This window comes from Eleutherodactylus coqui, unplaced genomic scaffold, assembly GCF_035609145.1.
Source record: "Eleutherodactylus coqui strain aEleCoq1 unplaced genomic scaffold, aEleCoq1.hap1 HAP1_SCAFFOLD_69, whole genome shotgun sequence".
Classification (NCBI taxonomy): Eukaryota; Metazoa; Chordata; class Amphibia; order Anura; family Eleutherodactylidae; genus Eleutherodactylus; species Eleutherodactylus coqui.
Genome location: NW_027102161.1, coordinates 281566 through 299757, shown reverse-complemented (window position 1 = coordinate 299757; position 18192 = coordinate 281566).

Below are 18192 nucleotides of genomic sequence, written 5' to 3'. Positions count from 1 at the left end.
GAGGGTGCTATAACTACTGGGGTCGCTGTGGGATGTCACTATTACTTCTTGGGGCGCTGTGGGATGCCACTATTACTACTGTGGGCCGCTGTGGGATGTCACTATTACTACTGAGGACTGCTGTGGAATGTCACTATTACTCTTGGGGCCACTGTGGGGTGTCACTATTACTACTGGGGCCGCTGTGGGGTGTCAATATTACTACTGGGGCTGCTGTGGGGTGTCACTATTACTGCTTGGGGCCGCTGTGCGATGTCACTATTACTACTGGGGCCGCTGTGGGGTGTCAATATTACTACTGGGGCTGCTGTGGGATGTCACTATTACTACTGAGGCCACTGTGGCATATCACTATTACTACTGGGGGCCGCTGTGGGATGTCACTATTACTGCTACTGGCTGCAGTGGCATGTCACTATTACTACTGAGGCCACTGTGGGATATCACTACTACTGCTGGGGACTGCTGTGGGATGCCACTATTCCCAATGCCGGACTATCACAAGTCTTTGTGATTGAGTGAACCCACCGGGTGCCCATGAAGCCGCCCATACCAGGCGCACCACCTAGACCCTTGCTGGTTAAACTACTCAACTCTCGTGATAGAGATATAATTTTACAAGCTGCTAGAAAAAGAGGACCTCTGCGATATGACAACGCCACAGTTTCCATATTCCCAGATTTCTCAGCGGACCTCCAAAAACAGCGAGCATCGTTCTTGGGAATTAAAAGGCAACTTCGAGACCTGCAGCTCCCGTACTCCATGATGTACCCGGCACAACTATGAGTGACAAACGGAGACCGTGCCCGCTTCTTCTCTACCCCATCCGAAGCAGAAGAGTGGCTGGCTACCAGACGTCGTTCAGAAGGGCCGTAATGTATACATAACCCCACTCATTTCTTCCTCCAGGTGCCAGGACTCCCGTGTAAACACACGAACATACCTTTAAAAGCCACATGATTGCGCATCAGAAACTGTGCCCCAGACATACCGAGACCATATCTGAGACTGAGACACAGGACTGAGACTCCTGCAAACTATTGTGGCTGCTCGACTTGCTCCCCCCCAAAGATGGCGGTGAGCCGTCCTCTCCCTTGGTACCATTAATCCCCCCCCCCCCTTCCTTCTGACCTATCATATACCTCCTCCCCCCCCCCTTCTCCCCCTCCTGTCTTCTGCTCCGGGCATAGCGAAATTTATCATTTATATAGAGAAAGGTAACATGGAAGTGCCCGAAGAGGAGAGATCCCCCCCCCCCCCCCCGCAAGGGGGCCCACCTAGATGATGCCCACCAGGCTAAAGTCGGCCTCTATTATTGATCTATATAACAGTATCTCAAGTATAGCCCATATTAAAGCTATGCTAAGTAGGTTCCCCCTAATACCAGTTCGCCACGCATACTATCTCAACAGAAAAAGCATTTAAAGTTTGTTCCAAAATAAGCTGTTTAAGTGTTAAGTTGGTAGTATACTACCGTAATGTTAACAAATTGTACGCATCAAGAGCTCCATGATGATCTTAAAAATGCACTGAAATACTGCTGCATGATGTATAATAAGAATGTAACCGAGTGTCGGGGTGGGACTCCTGACGGTCGGAACAATATAAAGAAATTCATCCGGACCCGATCGACTCTCCCCAGACTATGGCGGGGATAGTTTTTGTGTCCTGGAATGTCAGGGGCATGGGATCAGCCAGAAAGCGATCAGCAATAAATTCTTTAGTACGCTCCTGGCAACCACATGTGCTGTGCCTGCAGGAGACCCACCTGACACCTGAAACTACAAAAGTCCTGTCGAAACCGTGGATACAGTGGTCTGCCCATTCATGCCACACATCCTACTCCAGAGGGGTGTCTCTATTAATAGGAAGGTCGCTCAGATGGGAGATGGAACAACTTAGGAGAGACCCGGAGGGTAGATACGTCTTTGTGAGAGCCAGAATCAATAACGACCCATACGTCCTTTTGTGCTGCTATAACCCACCTCCGGCGACAACAGCCATCTTAGCAGACGGCATCCAATGCGCATCATTCTCGCCAGACGCAACGATCGTCTGTATGGGAGATATGAACATAGTAATGAATCCCACTATTGATAGATTCGAAAGTGGTGCTCGGAGGGAGGGAGACACAATATGACCCGCGTAGCCTCTATTATATCAGTGACGGGCTGGCTAGATCTATGGCGCATATTCCACCCACAACAAAATGAGTTTACTTGCCACGCAGCCCACAACCATGCGCTTAGTCGAATAGACTATATATTTGGGTCCCCCTCACTATTTCCCAAAATTGAATCCATAGAGTTCCTCCCTCGAGGGATCTCAGACCCCTCACCAATCCGCATGGCTCTTAAAAACCCAGGCCCGGCCACAATTACGAGACTAAAGGTGCATCCATTCTGGCTCTCGCTATTTGGCCCCAAAGACCGCATACCGGACCAGATCCAGATATACTACGAAGCGCACTAGGCACACACGGATATAATGCTAGTGTGGGAGGCATTCAAACCGTACCTTAGAGGTTGCTTTAGATCCTCAATCTCCTTTATTAAAAAAGCCACCGCAAGGAAAGGAGAACTCCTAGCAGAGCAATGTCAACAACTAGAAAAGGAATTTGTCGCCGACCCTACAGATACCAAAAGAGATAGATGGCTACAGACAGGTAGAGATTACTTAATATATCTAAAAGAAAAAGCCCAGAGAAACCTCTTCTTTACTCGACAATCCCTTTTTGAATTAGGAAACCAGTCCAGCAAATTACTAGCCTACATGGCAAGACAGGAGACCGCCCCACCGTCTGTTCTAAGAATTAAATCAGCTGAAGGAATAACGCTCACAGACCCAAAAGACATCCTAGACAGGTTTCAGCAATTCTATGATGACCTCTACCAATCGCGAACAGACTACTCACCTGCAGAACTAGAGTCTTACCTAGCCGACATAACATTCCCAGTATTGCAAGATACCTCTAAGACCCTATTAGACTCCCCCATTACAGAGGAAGAGATAGAGGAGGCAATAAATGATATGGCAAAAAATAAGACACCGGGTCCAGATGGACTCCCAGTGGAGGTCTACCTACACTACAAAAAGGAAATAATGCCGCACCTGCTCTCCCTATACACATATATATTCGACAAAAACCAACTCCCAGAATCAATGTTAGAAGCCAATATAGTCCTTATTTTAAAACCAGATAAAAACCCAGAAGATTGTGGTTCATATAGACCAATTTCCTTATTAAATACAGACTACAAAATCCTCACTAAAATATTGGCCTCTCATTTAAACCAAGCCATTAAGGAAATTATACACCCTGATCAATCTGGCTTTATCCCAGGAATGTCTACATCAGACAACATCAGAAGGACGCAGGTGATTACACAGGTGGGATGGAGGTGGAGGTCAGATTGGGCCTTGGCCTCACTAGATGCGGCTAAGGCATTCGATTCAGTTGAATGGCCATATTTTTTTTTTTTTTTTAACTTTGTCTTTATTAAGCGGGTCTGGACAAACATGTAACATTACAGTATTTTTGCAGGTTCTTTTTTCCGTATCAGTCTTGGTTGTCCCAGCCTGCATTTTTTATATTATTTATATTAAACTAAACAAAATAAAAAACAAAACATTGAAACAGACAGATTATATACATGAAATCTAACCTTTGACCCATTTTGACCACGGATATTTTTGGTCTACTGACCTGTATGTTGAGGATCTTCAAAGTTTTCGGAGGCCCCGCAGGCTATGGCACGATTTGTAGATCACCCTAAATTAGTGTGTCTCCCATTGCTATCTGTTCCTGGAACCAGCAGGTGTAGTAGAAGCAGTTTCTTAATTTGTCTTTTACCCTTTGTGGTAATAATTGAATGAAGCTCCCCCAGGTTTCAAAGAAGGTTTGTACCTTCTTTTCTTTGAAAAGTGAAGTTTCCGCCCAATCCATCTGGAACAGGAACGCTAGCTTGTCCAGGAACAGTCTGAATGGGGGCCCTGATGGTTGTATCCATGTTTGTAAAATGGCTTTTAATCCCGCTGCTGCTATGAAGTGCAGTAGTTTTCTAACGCCTCTCGAGCAGTGGTAGACTTCAGAGTCTAAGTAGCCAAATATTGCCCATGTTGGTTCTTGTGGGCAGAAGTTCGTCAGGTGTGTTTTTGTGTACTCTCCTATCCGTGTCCAGAAGTCCTGTATTGGGGGGCATGTCCATAGGTTGTGATATAAGTTTGCATATGGCGCCTGGCATTTGAGGCAATTTGGGGTGTCGTAAGTTCCTATTTGAAATCCCCTACTTGGGGTTATGTATGATCTGTGGGCAATTTGCAGTCTCATCTCCAGAAATCTGGCTGATGGTAAGTATCTGTGTGCTGAGGTCAGAGACTTCATTATCAATGTTGGTGTGAAATCAGGATTGTCCCTGGCCCACTTACCAACCCCCGAGTCAATGTCATCTTGCTCCCTCATATTTCTTATTATCCTGTACAGCTTGGAGATCATTCCCTGTGGGCCTGTTTTCCTAGCCGTCCATATGTCATTTGCTTGTACCCAGTCAGGTTCTCGAAGTCGTGGTATGAGTTCTGTGATATAGTGTCTGACTTGAAGGTATGAAAATAGTGGGATTTGGATCTCAGGGTATTTTTGTTTCGTTTCGTCATATGTTAGGATTCGTTTTTCCTCTGTGTGCAGCAGTCTGTCTATTGTGTGTATTCCTTTGGTCTCCCATTCCGCGAATATATTATGGGGATTACCGTCTTGAAAGTTGGGGTTGTTCATTATCGACAGGTATGGCGATACTTGGGGTGATGTTTGGTTATCTTTGCGCAGTTTATTCCATGTTTTCCAGGCCGTTAATATCAGGGGGTTCTTTTTGATTTTTCCTGGGAGTTCTGCGTATGAGCAGTGGAGGATATTCTGGAGTCGTGTTGGGCCGGCCATTTCTTGTTCGAGTGGTTTGTTTGTGAAGTGTGACTTGGAATGAATCCAGTCATGAATGATTCGTGTTTGTGCCGCTAGGTTGTAGTCTCGTATGCTGGGTAAGTTGGTTCCTCCGTTCTCTCTGTGCTTATGTAATATTTTGAGCGCGATGCGTGGTCTTTTCCCTCCCCATATGAATCTCCTGTACAGATAGTTTATTTTCTTTATGTCTTTTAATTTTAGGAATATGGGTAGTGAGTGTAGGATGTATAATAGACGTGGAAATTCTATCATTTTTAATAGGCTCACCCTTCCCAGAAAAGAAATCGTGAAGTTTTTCCATGTGCTTAGGGTCGCTTCTAATTTTTTGATATGGGGATCTATGTTTGTGTTATATAATTTGGAAGGGTTTCTTGTGAGTTGTACTCCCAAGTATTGTATTGCGTGTTTTTCCCACTTAAATGGATACTGCATTGCCCATGGGGGTTTGGCCTGTCCCCTAAGAAGTAAAGCCTCTGTTTTGTCTAGGTTTAAAGTGTAACCCGAGAGTTTGCCGATTTTTTCCACGTCCTGTAATAGGGGTGTTAGTGTTTCCCTAGGGTTGTCTATCACCAGTAAAAGATCGTCTGCAAATGCTTCTACTTTTATCTTTGTCCCTCCGCATGTGGCTCCTGTAAATAGCGTTGTTTGTGTCAAGTATCTAAGCAGTGGATCTATTGATAGATTAAACAACAGTGGTGAAAGGGGGCAGCCTTGTCTAGCCCCTCTAAATAAGTCTATGTTGGGAGTATTAAGGCCGTTGACTGTGAGAGTCGTGGTGGCCCTTGTGTGCATTGTGTCTATATAGTTCATAAAAATCTGTCCAAAGCCTCTTTTTTCCAGCAGTCTGTTTAAATATGGCCAGGCCATTTTATCAAAAGCTTTTTCTGCGTCCAGACTCAGCAGCATTGTAGTCTGGCTCTCGGGGTTTTGTGCTATGACCGTCGCCGCTATGGCGGCTCTGATGTTTTTTAAAGCACTTCTCCCTTGTGTAAAGCCTTTCTGTGCTGGATCTAGTATGGACGGGAGGATTAGCTGGAGTCTGTCGGCTAGTATTTTGGACAGGAATTTATAATCGCAGTTTAACAGCGCTATTGGTCTGTAGGATTTTGGTTCTGTCTGGTCTTTGCCCGGTTTGGGGAGTAGTATCGTTCTTGATACTCCAAAGTCCTCTGCTTGTGTGTCGTTTTTGTATATTGTGTTGTACAGTTGGGTCAGTACTGGCACCATATCTGTTATTAGTATTTTATAATATTCCGTCGAGAATCCGTCGGGGCCTGGTGTTTTTCCCCCTAGTGCCCTCGAGATCGCCCCTCTTACTTCTTCCTCCCGTATGTCAGCGTCTAGTAAAGATGTTTGTTCTTCTGTTAGTTTTGGTAGGTTCACAGATTCTAGGAAACTGTTTATGTCCTGCATGTTTGTTGGTTCATTTTTGACACCTCTTGTGCCACCAGTGTTGCCTGGGTTATGTCCATGTTGTTATTCATTGGTTGGTCATTAGTTTGTATGGCGGAAGTGTCCATTGTCTCGTGGTCGGTGTCTGGTAAGACCGCGGTACATGGTGGGGGGGTTCTTCGAAGGGGATGTAGGTTGGTGTGTGCTTTTGCTTTCTCTTTCTTTGATGTTTTTGGCAGCTTTGTTCTTTTGTTGTCCTCCCATAGATGTTTTGTCTGTGTTTGGCTGGCGTGTTGCCCTTGTTGAGGTGCCCGTGTTTTTTTCGTTTAGATATTTGTCCATGTTTTTTTTTTTTGTTTTTTTTTTAAGTCGAGTGGTTATGCGGGTTGATTTGCTGAGATGTCTTCCCTGTTCTTGAGGTTTTTCTGGTTTTATTGCAGTTTAATTTTGTTGTGGATGTGGCTTATCTTTCATTATCTATTGCTCCATCTCTGTTTGTCTGGGGTCTTTGGTTCGCTCCGCGACTAATGTTCCTGCTGGTTTCGTTTTGTCGCTTTTATCTCCCCCACTCCTGTTTTTGGTGTACTTTAATTATTCTGTTTTGTGCTGTCTGTGCTTTCTCTCCCCTCTTTTCCTTATTTCCCCCCCCCTGTTGCTGTTTTGTTCTTTAGGGATTTGTCAGGGGTTAAATTCGAATGATAGTCCCTTGGGATCTTTTCTGTGGTATGTACTGGGTTTTGTGTTTTTCTTGAGGTTGGGATGGGGCTCGTGTGGTAGTTATGGTTGCCCACTGTTCTTGGGCTGTTTCCCCCCCCCCTCTCTCTCTTTGAAGGGGATCTCTGTGCCTCTGTTGCGTTCTGGGGCCCTCTCTGCAGCGTTGGTGTGGCTGTGTGGTGTCTTCACACTTCTTTGCTGCCTCTCGGCTCCTTCCCCTGCCTGGTGTAATGGGCGGGGCTTATTGTGGGCGTCGCTGTCGAAATTTAGGCCGTGGCTTCTGCTGCCGCTAGGCCGCTGCGTCCCCACAGGTTTTCGGGGGGGGGTCGCCGGTTCAGGGGGGGGGTTTCTCCGGTTGTCCGGGTGCTCTCCCGGGCAATTCTCCCCGTGCGGAGCTGGGCTATGTCTGTCACGGCCCGGGTGTTGTGGCGCGATGCCCGCTGCTGCCCGCTTTGGTGTTCCGGTGGGGTATCTACTCTCGGGGTGTCTCCCCTAGTCCTCTATGGCTTCCCGAGGTCTTCCCCCCTCTCGCGGCTCTTACCGGGCTTGGTCGCGGTTCTCGCGGCCGGAAATTTAGTCCGCGGCTTTGGGCGCGTCCAGGCCGCAGTGTCCCCGGCGCTCCCGGTATGTCTTGGGCGGGGGCCGATGGGTCTGCAGACCTTACCGGAGATCTTCGGCGGAGGTAAGGTCCCGGCTGGCTATGGGTTGGGCGTCCCGTTTGAATGGCCATATTTGATGGAGGTCTTACGGAGGTTTGGATTTGGAGACTCATTCATCAAGTGGATCTCTATTCTATATAAATCTCCGACAGCCAGAGTAGTAGTAAAGGGCCTGACCTCCACCTCCTTCTCACTCCACAGAGAAACCCGACAGGGCTGCCCACTTTCCCCCCTCCTGTTTGCAATTGCAATAGAACCGCTGGCTCTGAGAATCCGACAACACACGTCATATAGGGGTATCCAGATAGGACCCCGAGAAGATAGAATAGGATTATATGCAGACGATCTAATACTATACATGTCAGACCCCAAGAATGCCCTGCCGCTGGCTATCTCACTAATAGATGAATTCGGGAACTTTTCAGGCCTGTGTATCAAATGGCAAAAATCCGCTTTTATGCCCCTAAGACCAGAGGGATGGCAAATGGGAGACGTATTTTGTAAACTACAAGTCACTCCTAAATTCAAATACCTAGGGATACACATCACCAGAGATCACACTCAGAGCCTTGATTTAAACATCACCCCCTTATTGGCAACCCTACAACTAAAATTAAAAAACTAGAGCTCCTTACCACTATCTGTAGCGGGCAGAATGAACCTTATAAAAATGATAATACTCCCCAAGTACCTATACTGCCTAGAGCACGCAGAAACAGCCATACCACAAAAGTTCTTCAAAAAAACTAACTCCCTAATAACATCATTCATTTGGGGGAACTCCAGAGCGAAACTCCGCATGGACACCCTACAGCGACCCAAGGAGATGGCAGGAATGGAGCTACCAGACCTCAAACTTTACTACTTAGCGGGACAGGTGAGATATATCCGTCACTGGTTATCGGGCTCTCTTCTCCCAAACTCCGAGCACCACTTGATGTTCTTTCTCTCGGAGGCATCACTCTGGGTCCTCCTGGAAAAACCAGGACTATTGACTAAGCAGATGCTACCAATCCATAGACTTGCAGTCAACGTCTGGCAGACATGCAAAGCACTGACTAAGTAAGACGACACCCCTCTGGAGACCCCCTTATGGGACAATAGAGCATTGCCGCACCTGATGAATCTACCGGATAAACAGTTCTGGATAAATCTAGGAATTACCACACTGGAACATCTATATATCGACCAAGTATTGGCCTCCTTCGAACAATTACAACAATTATATCAAATCCCAAGAGAGGGCTTCTTTAGATACCTGCAACTCAGGCACGCTCTGACAACACAATTCCCAGAGCCCAGACAATCCTTCTCACAATATCCATTAATAGGCATACTTCGCACCCAAGGGCCCAAAGGCCTGATATCGGTGTTGTACACTCACTTACTACAATCCAAGATCCCTGACATGCCGATGGCGGTGGTAGAGAGATGGAGAGAGCTCATTCCCACTCTCACTAACGAGGACTGGGAGTCTGCAATGTCCGCATACACCACGGTATCACCAGCTGCAAATAATAAACTAACACAATTATACATACTACACCAATGCTATCTAACACCGACCAGACTATATAAAATGAATAGGACACCCACAAACCAGTGCCATCGGTGCAGAGCACCTAACGCAAATTTTAACCACCTAATATGGAGCTGCCCAGATATCTATACGTACTGGGGAGTGATCACAGAATTTCTAACCCAATTGATGGGTATACCAGTACCACACAATCCAGCAGTGTGCCTATTAGGCTTTCTAGATGAAGAACAATGGCAATACCATGACAGGATACTCCTTACCAAAGTATTATTCTTTGCCCGCAAAGCAATAGCCCTACGTTGGATGGACAGACGTCCTCCGACACTCTCGAAATGGCAGAATATTATTAACACCATTTTGCCATATGAAAAATAGTATATAAAAATAGAAAATGCCCTGAAAAATTCAATAAGGTTTGGGAAAGATGGTGCGGATCAACGTACACAGTATTCACGCAAGATCGATTACAGGACCTGCTGAGGGCAACGATACCTAGGAATGCTCGGTAAAACGAACGAATGTTACCGCCTTCCACTGATACCATGAGAAAATGTACTGACGCACTGTATTCAACTACTGCATATATCAATGTAACGTACTCAAGTTTTGATTACATGAGCACAAGGAGCCTATGATGTATTCAAAGTTATTTATTCATGTATTGTACAAAATACATACTGTTCAATAAAACGAGTTTAAAAAAAATATATATATCACAATGCCGCTTATATTTAGATATGAATTGCCTGCAGTAGTGCTGCAGCCGCTTGTATCGTCGCAGCCATGGCATAATATATTGATTGCCCGCAGTAGTGCTGCAGCTGCTTTTATTTGCTTAATAATATATGTAATTAGTTGTGTAGTTTTCATATTCAAAAATACTATATGTTACAACTATTTATATTTAATGTTTCCCAAATCCGCAACATTTTAACAACCTTATACATTAGACCAGGGATGGACCATATTAAACACACTGCTTTAATCATTAATGCTGTACAAACAACAACACTACATTTTTTCACTCTCAGGATGGCTACCTAGCTAAGAGATATACACACCCCGCTGGAACGCACCCTTTGGAGCACATGACACTCCAGGGAGGCCATCCAATGTCCAGTGGAACGGGCGCTGGAACGCAGCGCCCGTTCGGGATAACGTTTCACATAGCTAATATCCCTAGTTACATCACAACTAGGTGCCGTGACAGCACCCGGGCGAGCGAGCTCAGGGAGACACCACGTTACTATAAAGCTGGCAGTGACGGACGCCAGCGTTATGACGTGTGATGTCATCGATGTGGGCCTTACTGTGAGAACAGCGCCAGTACACTGCTCCTCTATGAAGGGAATACCACCTAGTATAAAAGGAAGTCCTGATACCCTGTTTACTATGCTTTATAAAAGGCCACATACCGTCCTGAAACACGTTGCACCATCTGTTTTATTACCTGTGCCCAGTGATTTGTCTACCTACCTGTATTTATTGCTATTTGGTCAATTAAAATCCCCCCTTTTTGGACGACAACTGTTTTGGATAAACTTACCCAGCCTGGAATCCATTTGGGGAGGTCTCAAGGACATGAGAGCTCCCATCTAAGTAAGTTTTCCATATATCAGACTGTTTTTATGTAATCCTTATGAGCGCAGGACAAAAACCTATTCTTGAATCTGTATAAACTAAATTATAGTGCTCACAGGGCAGGTTCCAAGGAGTCCGGGGATGTAGTTTTTAAGCTCACCCGGCTCATTCCCACACCATCACATGTGAAAGGATGCGCAAGTGGACTCACGTCTGCAGGCTGTGCAGGAAAATACATATTGCGCTCTATGGAAGCGGACACACAGCTGTAGAGATGAGTCCTCTGCTGCCGACCTCCGTGGGTGACCGCGCGGGAATAGAGAGACAGGTAATCATAATAACATTCCTGAACCCCTCAGAACCTGCCCTATGAGCAGTAGAGCTTAGTTTATGGTGCTCTCAGGTGGTGACAGGTTCCCTTTAAAATGCGCCCATACACATTAGATCAACAGCAGCTGAACACACTGATTTTGGTAGGACCAGACTACCATTTCATGTGTACAGGGATGTTCCAACTGTGTCAAAAGGAATAGCTGTCACCCAAATAACTATTTGGCCGACTGCTATCTAATGTGTGAGACCAGCAATAGACTTTCTTATAAAGACATGCAATGCACATAATTGATTTGCAGACAAGAAGAATATGCAAACTTTCCACAAGAAATTAAAGAACTCACCAGCCACCGAAATCCGGAGATCCAGATAGTTCAGCTTGAAGGAACTCAAGGCCATCTGTTTCTTGTCTTCTCAGTCAGTCTCCTGCACCTCCAAGTTCAGTTGCCGTTCTTCTGTTCTTATGACAGCTTTCTTCTTGCTTTCCACAAGTCTAAGACAAAAGGAAGACATCATATACCACATCCATAGAAAGAGTTCCCCAAGTGACTGCTACGGTAAAGCCGTACGTTGTTACAGATCTGACACTAATTTTTTGCAGTGGCAAAATCTGCCCCAAGTGGTGCGAAGGTTACGTGAAGTCGCATCTGCATTGCTTGTACTGTGACACATCGCTGATTTACCGCACACAATTCTGCGGCGGTAGATGCGTATTCTACGTCTGGCCTTACGCTAAAGGTGGTTTCCCACACAGCGCTTTTTGGAATAACTCCACTGCAGTTCTTTGAGCCAAACCCAGGAGTTGATTCCAGCAGAAACGAGGAGTTTAAAACCTTTGTTTAAAGGAATTGTACCAAGAACTAAAATTATCCCGTATCCACCAGATAGGGAATAACCTTATGATCAGTGGTGATCCAAACGCTGGGACTCCCACCAATCCTGAGAAAAGAGTTCCTGAAAGTGCCTAGATAAATGGAGAGGAGAATGCGCATGTGACCGTCGCTCTATTCATTCAATCACAATGCTGAAATTGTACAAACTCCCAGCAATCTCCAGTGCTGTCATTTAATTGATTTGAGTGGCAGTAGGCATGCGTTATCTCTGCTCCATTCATGGGGAACATCTCAGAATATCACTTCACCTACAGTAGTCTACTCGCAAAGGGAGAATTTCAATAAACTTTGTGCAAGGAAAACTGGCGCAGTTACCCAAAGCAAATAGATTTCCACTGACCATTTTTCACCTGCACCAGTTTTGATGAATTTTCCTGCCAGCATCACATCGTCATTACACCTCATATGAACTGACCATAGTGGTAGCTGATATATGGAATCCGAAGGATTAATACACAGGGGGATCTGGAAGGAAAAAGTCCCCCAGAAATAGCTGCACGCTCATTTACATGGTGCACACCACAATGCTAGTCCTATTAAGATGACATTTAGGGCATCCTACATACTACACCAGCTTCTCCGGGTTGTTTTCTTTAGCTTCTTTCTTCTCTTCATTCAGCTTCTTCTTTATGAAATCTGCTCTTTATTGGCCTCAATCTGGAGAGAAATAAGAGAAGACAAAGGGGTTGTCCAGTTATAAACCATTGATGACCTGTCCTTAGAATAGATGATCAATAGGAGATCAGTGGGGTCTGCTTTCCAGGACCCCCAACACTCTGCTGTTCGCTGGGCCGCTGCACTTGCACACTAGCTAATCTCTACAAGAAGCAGACAGCTCTGTTCCCACAGCAGTGGTCCGGTCTCATATTGCAGGGTAACTTTCCATTGAAGTGAATGGCCTGTAATACCAAGCCTCACCAGTGCGGGAACAGAGCTGCGTGCTTCCTGCAGAAGTTATATAAGTGAAGGTGTGCACCGACCGCTGAACAGCTGATCGGTTGTAGTAGTGCAAGTATAGTGTTAGGGTTTTATATAAATTAAGCTTCAATTATATAAAACACTAACAAAATACTTGTACTACTACATAAAGTGGTCTGTGATATGTAACTCCCATCACACTGCGGTCACAGAACAGCTGGAGAGCCGTCGGCTGCAAATCACTGATCCACCATCTTATTGGTGACTGCGAGTGACATTATATTTCTTGCCCACCTCTGATCTCAGATTAGCCATGGATGATTGAATGTTTAGGGGTTCCTGCTGATGCAAAGTATAGCAACCGCACTGTTAGCTCTGTTATAGGACAGGATCGTACCTGGGCCGTGTCCTCCGCTGGGAAAGAAAAAGCTGAAATTTACAAGTATTCAGAATTAATTAAGGAAAGGAAGTAAACGAAAGGGGGAAGAAGAACCCATCATCTGACAGTACGTCTCCTTGATCACACATATATATATAGTCACATGTATTATATACAATATATAATGTTCAACAACCTATCTACTATATACTCTCCTTAAGAAGAGCCTCATGTCAGTCAGGCAGTGAATGAGAAGACATTCCTTACTTCAGGTGCTGCAGATCCTCTTTAAGACTCATCACATCCCCCATATACTGTCTACTGCTCCTCATCACATCCCCCATATAATGTTCTCTCACCTCATCCCATCCCCAATATACTGTCCACTTCCTTCATCACATCTCCCATATACTGTCCTCTCCCCTCATCACATTCTTCAAATACTGTCCTCTCCCCCTCATCACATCCCCCATATACTGTCCTCTCCCCTCATCCCATCCCCCATATACTGTCCTCTCCCCTCATCCCATCCCCCATATACTGTCCTCTCCCCTCATTCCATCCCCCATATACTGTCCTCTCCCTTCATCCCATCCCCCATATACTGTGCTCTCCCCTCATCAACCCCCCTATATACTGTCCTCTCCCCCTCATCCCATCCCCCATATACCTTCCTCTCCCCTCATCACATCCCCCATATACTGTACTCTCCCCTCATCACACCCCCTATATACTGTCCTCTCCCCTCATCACATCCTTCAAATACTGTCCTCTCCCCCTCATCACATCCCCCATATACTGTCCTCTCCCCTCATCACAATCCCCATATACTGTGCTCTCCCCTCATCACACCCCCTATATACTGTCCTCTCCCCTCATCACATCCTTCAAATACTGTCCTCTCCCCCTCACCACATCCCCCATATACTGTCCTCCCCCCTCATCACATCCCCCATATACGGTCCTCTCCCCTCATCACATCCCCCATATACGGTCCTCTCCCCTCATCACATCCCCCATATACGGTCCCCTCCCGAATCACATCCCCCATATACTGTCCCCTCCCCTCAGCACATCCCCAATATACTGCCCTGCCTCTCATAACAACCCCCATATATTGTTCTGTCTCCCCCTCATAACATCCTTCATATACTGCCCTCTCCCTCCTCATCATAGCCCTCATATACTGTCCTCTCCCTCCTTATCATAGCCCCCATGTACTGTCCTCTCTCCGCTCATTAGAGACCCCATATACTGTCCTCTCCCCCCTTATCACATTCCCCATAATCTGTCCTCACTCTCATCACATTCCTCATATACTGTCCCCTCCCCTCATCACATCCCCCATATACTGTTCCCTCCCCTCATCCCATCCCCCATATGCTGTCCTCTCCCTCATAACATCCTCCATAGACCGTGCTCCCCCTCATCACATCCCCCAACTACTGTCCTCACCCCCCTCATCACATCCCCCATACACTGTCCTCTCCTACCCTTATCACAACCCCCATATACTGTTCTCTCTCACCTTATCACATCCGCCATATACTATAATCTCAACTCATAATATCCCTTATACTGTCCTCTCTCCCCTTATCACATCCCCCATATACTTTACTTTACTTTCTTATCACATCCCCACATACTAACCTCTTCCTTCATCACATCCCCCATATAGTATGCTCTCTCCCCTTATCACATCCCCTATATACTGTCCCCTCCCCTTATCACATCCCCCATATACTATCCTCTCCCCTCATCATATCCCTTATAAATCACAATTATCATATACTGTCTTTTCCTTTCTCATCACATTTCACATATACTGTCCTCTCCCCCCAATTACAGACCCCATGTTGTCCTCTCTCCCCTTATCACATCCTGCATATACTTTCTGGTACTGATTTACCTTGAGCCACTGGAAGTGGTGGATGTACACCACTGCTAGGCTGCTTGACAGCCTCATCACATCTCCCATATACTGTCCTCTCCCCTCATCACAGCCCCCATATACTGTCCTCTCCCCCTCATCACGTCCCCCAAATACTGTCCTCTCCCCCTCATCACATCCCCCATATACTGTCCTCTCCCATCATCACATTCCCCATATACCGTCCTCTCCCCCTCATCACATCCCCCATAAACTGTCCTCTCCCATCATCACATTCCCCATATACCGTCCTCTTCCCTCATCACATCCCCCATATACTGTCCTCTCCCCTCATCACATCCGCCATAAACTGTCCTCTCCCATCATCACATCGCTCATATACCATCCTCTCCCTCATCACATCCCCCATATACTGTCCTCCCTCATCACATCCCCCCCATATACTGTCCTCCCTCATCACATCCCCCCCATATACTGTCCTCCCTCATCACATCCCCCATATACTGTCCTCTTCCTTCATCACATCCCCCATATACTGTCCTCTCCACTCATAATATCCCTTATACTGTCCTCTCTCCCTTTATCACATCCCCCATATACTGTCCTCTCCACTCATAATATCCCTTATACTGTCCTCTCTCCCCTTATCACATCTCCCATATACTTTACTTTCTTTCTCATCACATCCCCACATACTAACCTTTTCCTTCATCACATCCCCCATATAGTATTCTCTCTCCCCTTATCACATCCCCTATATACTGGCCCCTCCCCTTAACATATCCCCCGTATACTATCCTATTCGCTCATCATATCCCCTATACATCACAATTATCATATACTGTCTTCTCCTTTCTCATCACATTTCACATATACTGCCCTCTCCCCCCAATCACAGACCCCATGTAGTCCTCTCTCCCTTTATCACATCCTGCATATACTGTCTGGTAATGATTTACCTTGACGCCACTGGACATGGTGAATGTACACCACTGCTAGGCTGCTTGACAGCCTCATCACATCTCCCATATACTGTCCTCTCCCATCATCACAGCCCCCATATACTGTCCTCTCCCCTTCATCACATCCCCCAAATACTGTTTTCTCCCCCTCATCACATCCCCCATATACTGTCCTCTCCCCTCATTACATCCCCCATATTCTGTCCTCTCCCCTCATCAGTGAACAACTGGACGATTCTGACCCAGTCATTCATTTTCTGCATGCTTTTACATGGAACGATTATCGTTCAAAACCCTGCGGGAGAAAGCAAGCTACTTCCTAGTTGTAAGAGGCACAAGCTACTTACTATTGACATCGTGTGACATTAGGCCAGTCTGTTGGTTGAACGCAGATCTTAGGAGCGAAAATGTCCAAGTCACCTAAAAATAAAAATAAAAAGTGTTAGAATGGGAGTACACAGCTTTATTTTTGTGTATTGGATGTGGATTTGGAGCCTTCCTTAGCAGCTCCTACCATTAACAATGGTTTACTGTCTTTTGCAGGTCACTTGGAATACCATTCACTGATCATACCTATGAAGACTGCAGACTAATGCTAACAGCTAGAGACCTGACTTTACCCATGGAGGCTGGGCTTGTGGAGTTCACAAAAATCAGCCGGCAGTTAGAGTGAGAAGCAGTTGTTCCATTTTTTTTGGATATAAGTTGAATTTGAGTTCTCATTACTTGACTCAATTTGAGCTAGATGATGAGCGCAGGTCATCAAGATCTGCGCTCATTTAAATAGTCTTTACACAGGCCAATGCAGATTGTATGGGAGAGGAGTAATCCTTAATACTACCATTCGACCCAAACACACTTTCATCATCGTCGCCACCTATTGATGCATGGAGGTGTGTTGCTGATTGATTTTTGTTAAAGGCTTCTGCAGGCGAGCGCAAGCGCAAATATGCATGCTCCTGCGCAACGTATTTGGGCAATGAAAGGCTTATATATATATTTTTTGTTCATGCGCTAGCAATACTTCATGCTGTCATCAGTCACCCAGCCCCCAGTAATCATCCATAAATAGTCCATATGTGTGGCCAACAAAATTGCACGACATCTGTGCACTGCGAGACACACCAATCTCACACGAATATGAATTGCAGTGTGGGAAAAAAATCGTGGCATGCTCTAACTCCTCACACTCCTCAGAATGCATCGTCACAGCTTTAATGCCTCGCATTGCTCTTGCATTACATGCAATGTGCATGCGAGTGCGATGCAAGGTTGCCATTTAAATCAATGGAAAACGCTTCCGATCCTCTATCGCACCTGAAATTCGTGCAAGAGGATCGGAACTTCACCAATGTATTTATGCCTGAGCAATGCCTCATGAGCGCGGTATCGGGCAGCTTCATGGCCCGACGTCTCACTCGTCCTTGTGTAGGAAGTCTAATGCAAAAAAATAACATGGAAGTTTGAACAAAGCCACAGGTTTCTGAAAAAGTTTTTTTTTGTGCCGCTTGACTTTTCTTTTCAGTGTACAGATGCCTTGGTCTTAAGCTTGACTCTTAGCGCGGCACACCGTCATCACGTTGCATTATCAGGGTGGTTTACTGACACTTGGAATTGATTCTAATGGGTTTTGTTGTGTTAAGATAAGAGAACAATAGGTTTGTCATGGGCAAAAACTTCCCAAATCTTTGAATAAGCTCTTTGCTTTAGACCGCCTTCACACTGGCGAGAAAATCATGCGAGACGCACAAATATAAATCCCATTCTTTTGAATTGAGTCCTACACATGAAGGATGTTTTCCCGCATGGCACCACAATGCACTGCAGGTAACCAACTGCAGCATGTTCTATCTTGCTGCATAAACTTACATAGCAGCCCCGATGGGGCCGGCGGCAGCATCGCACCACATGCTAGGCGCACACGATGCAATGCGAGGTCTCCCATTGAAAACAATGAGAGAAACTCTGCGATCCTC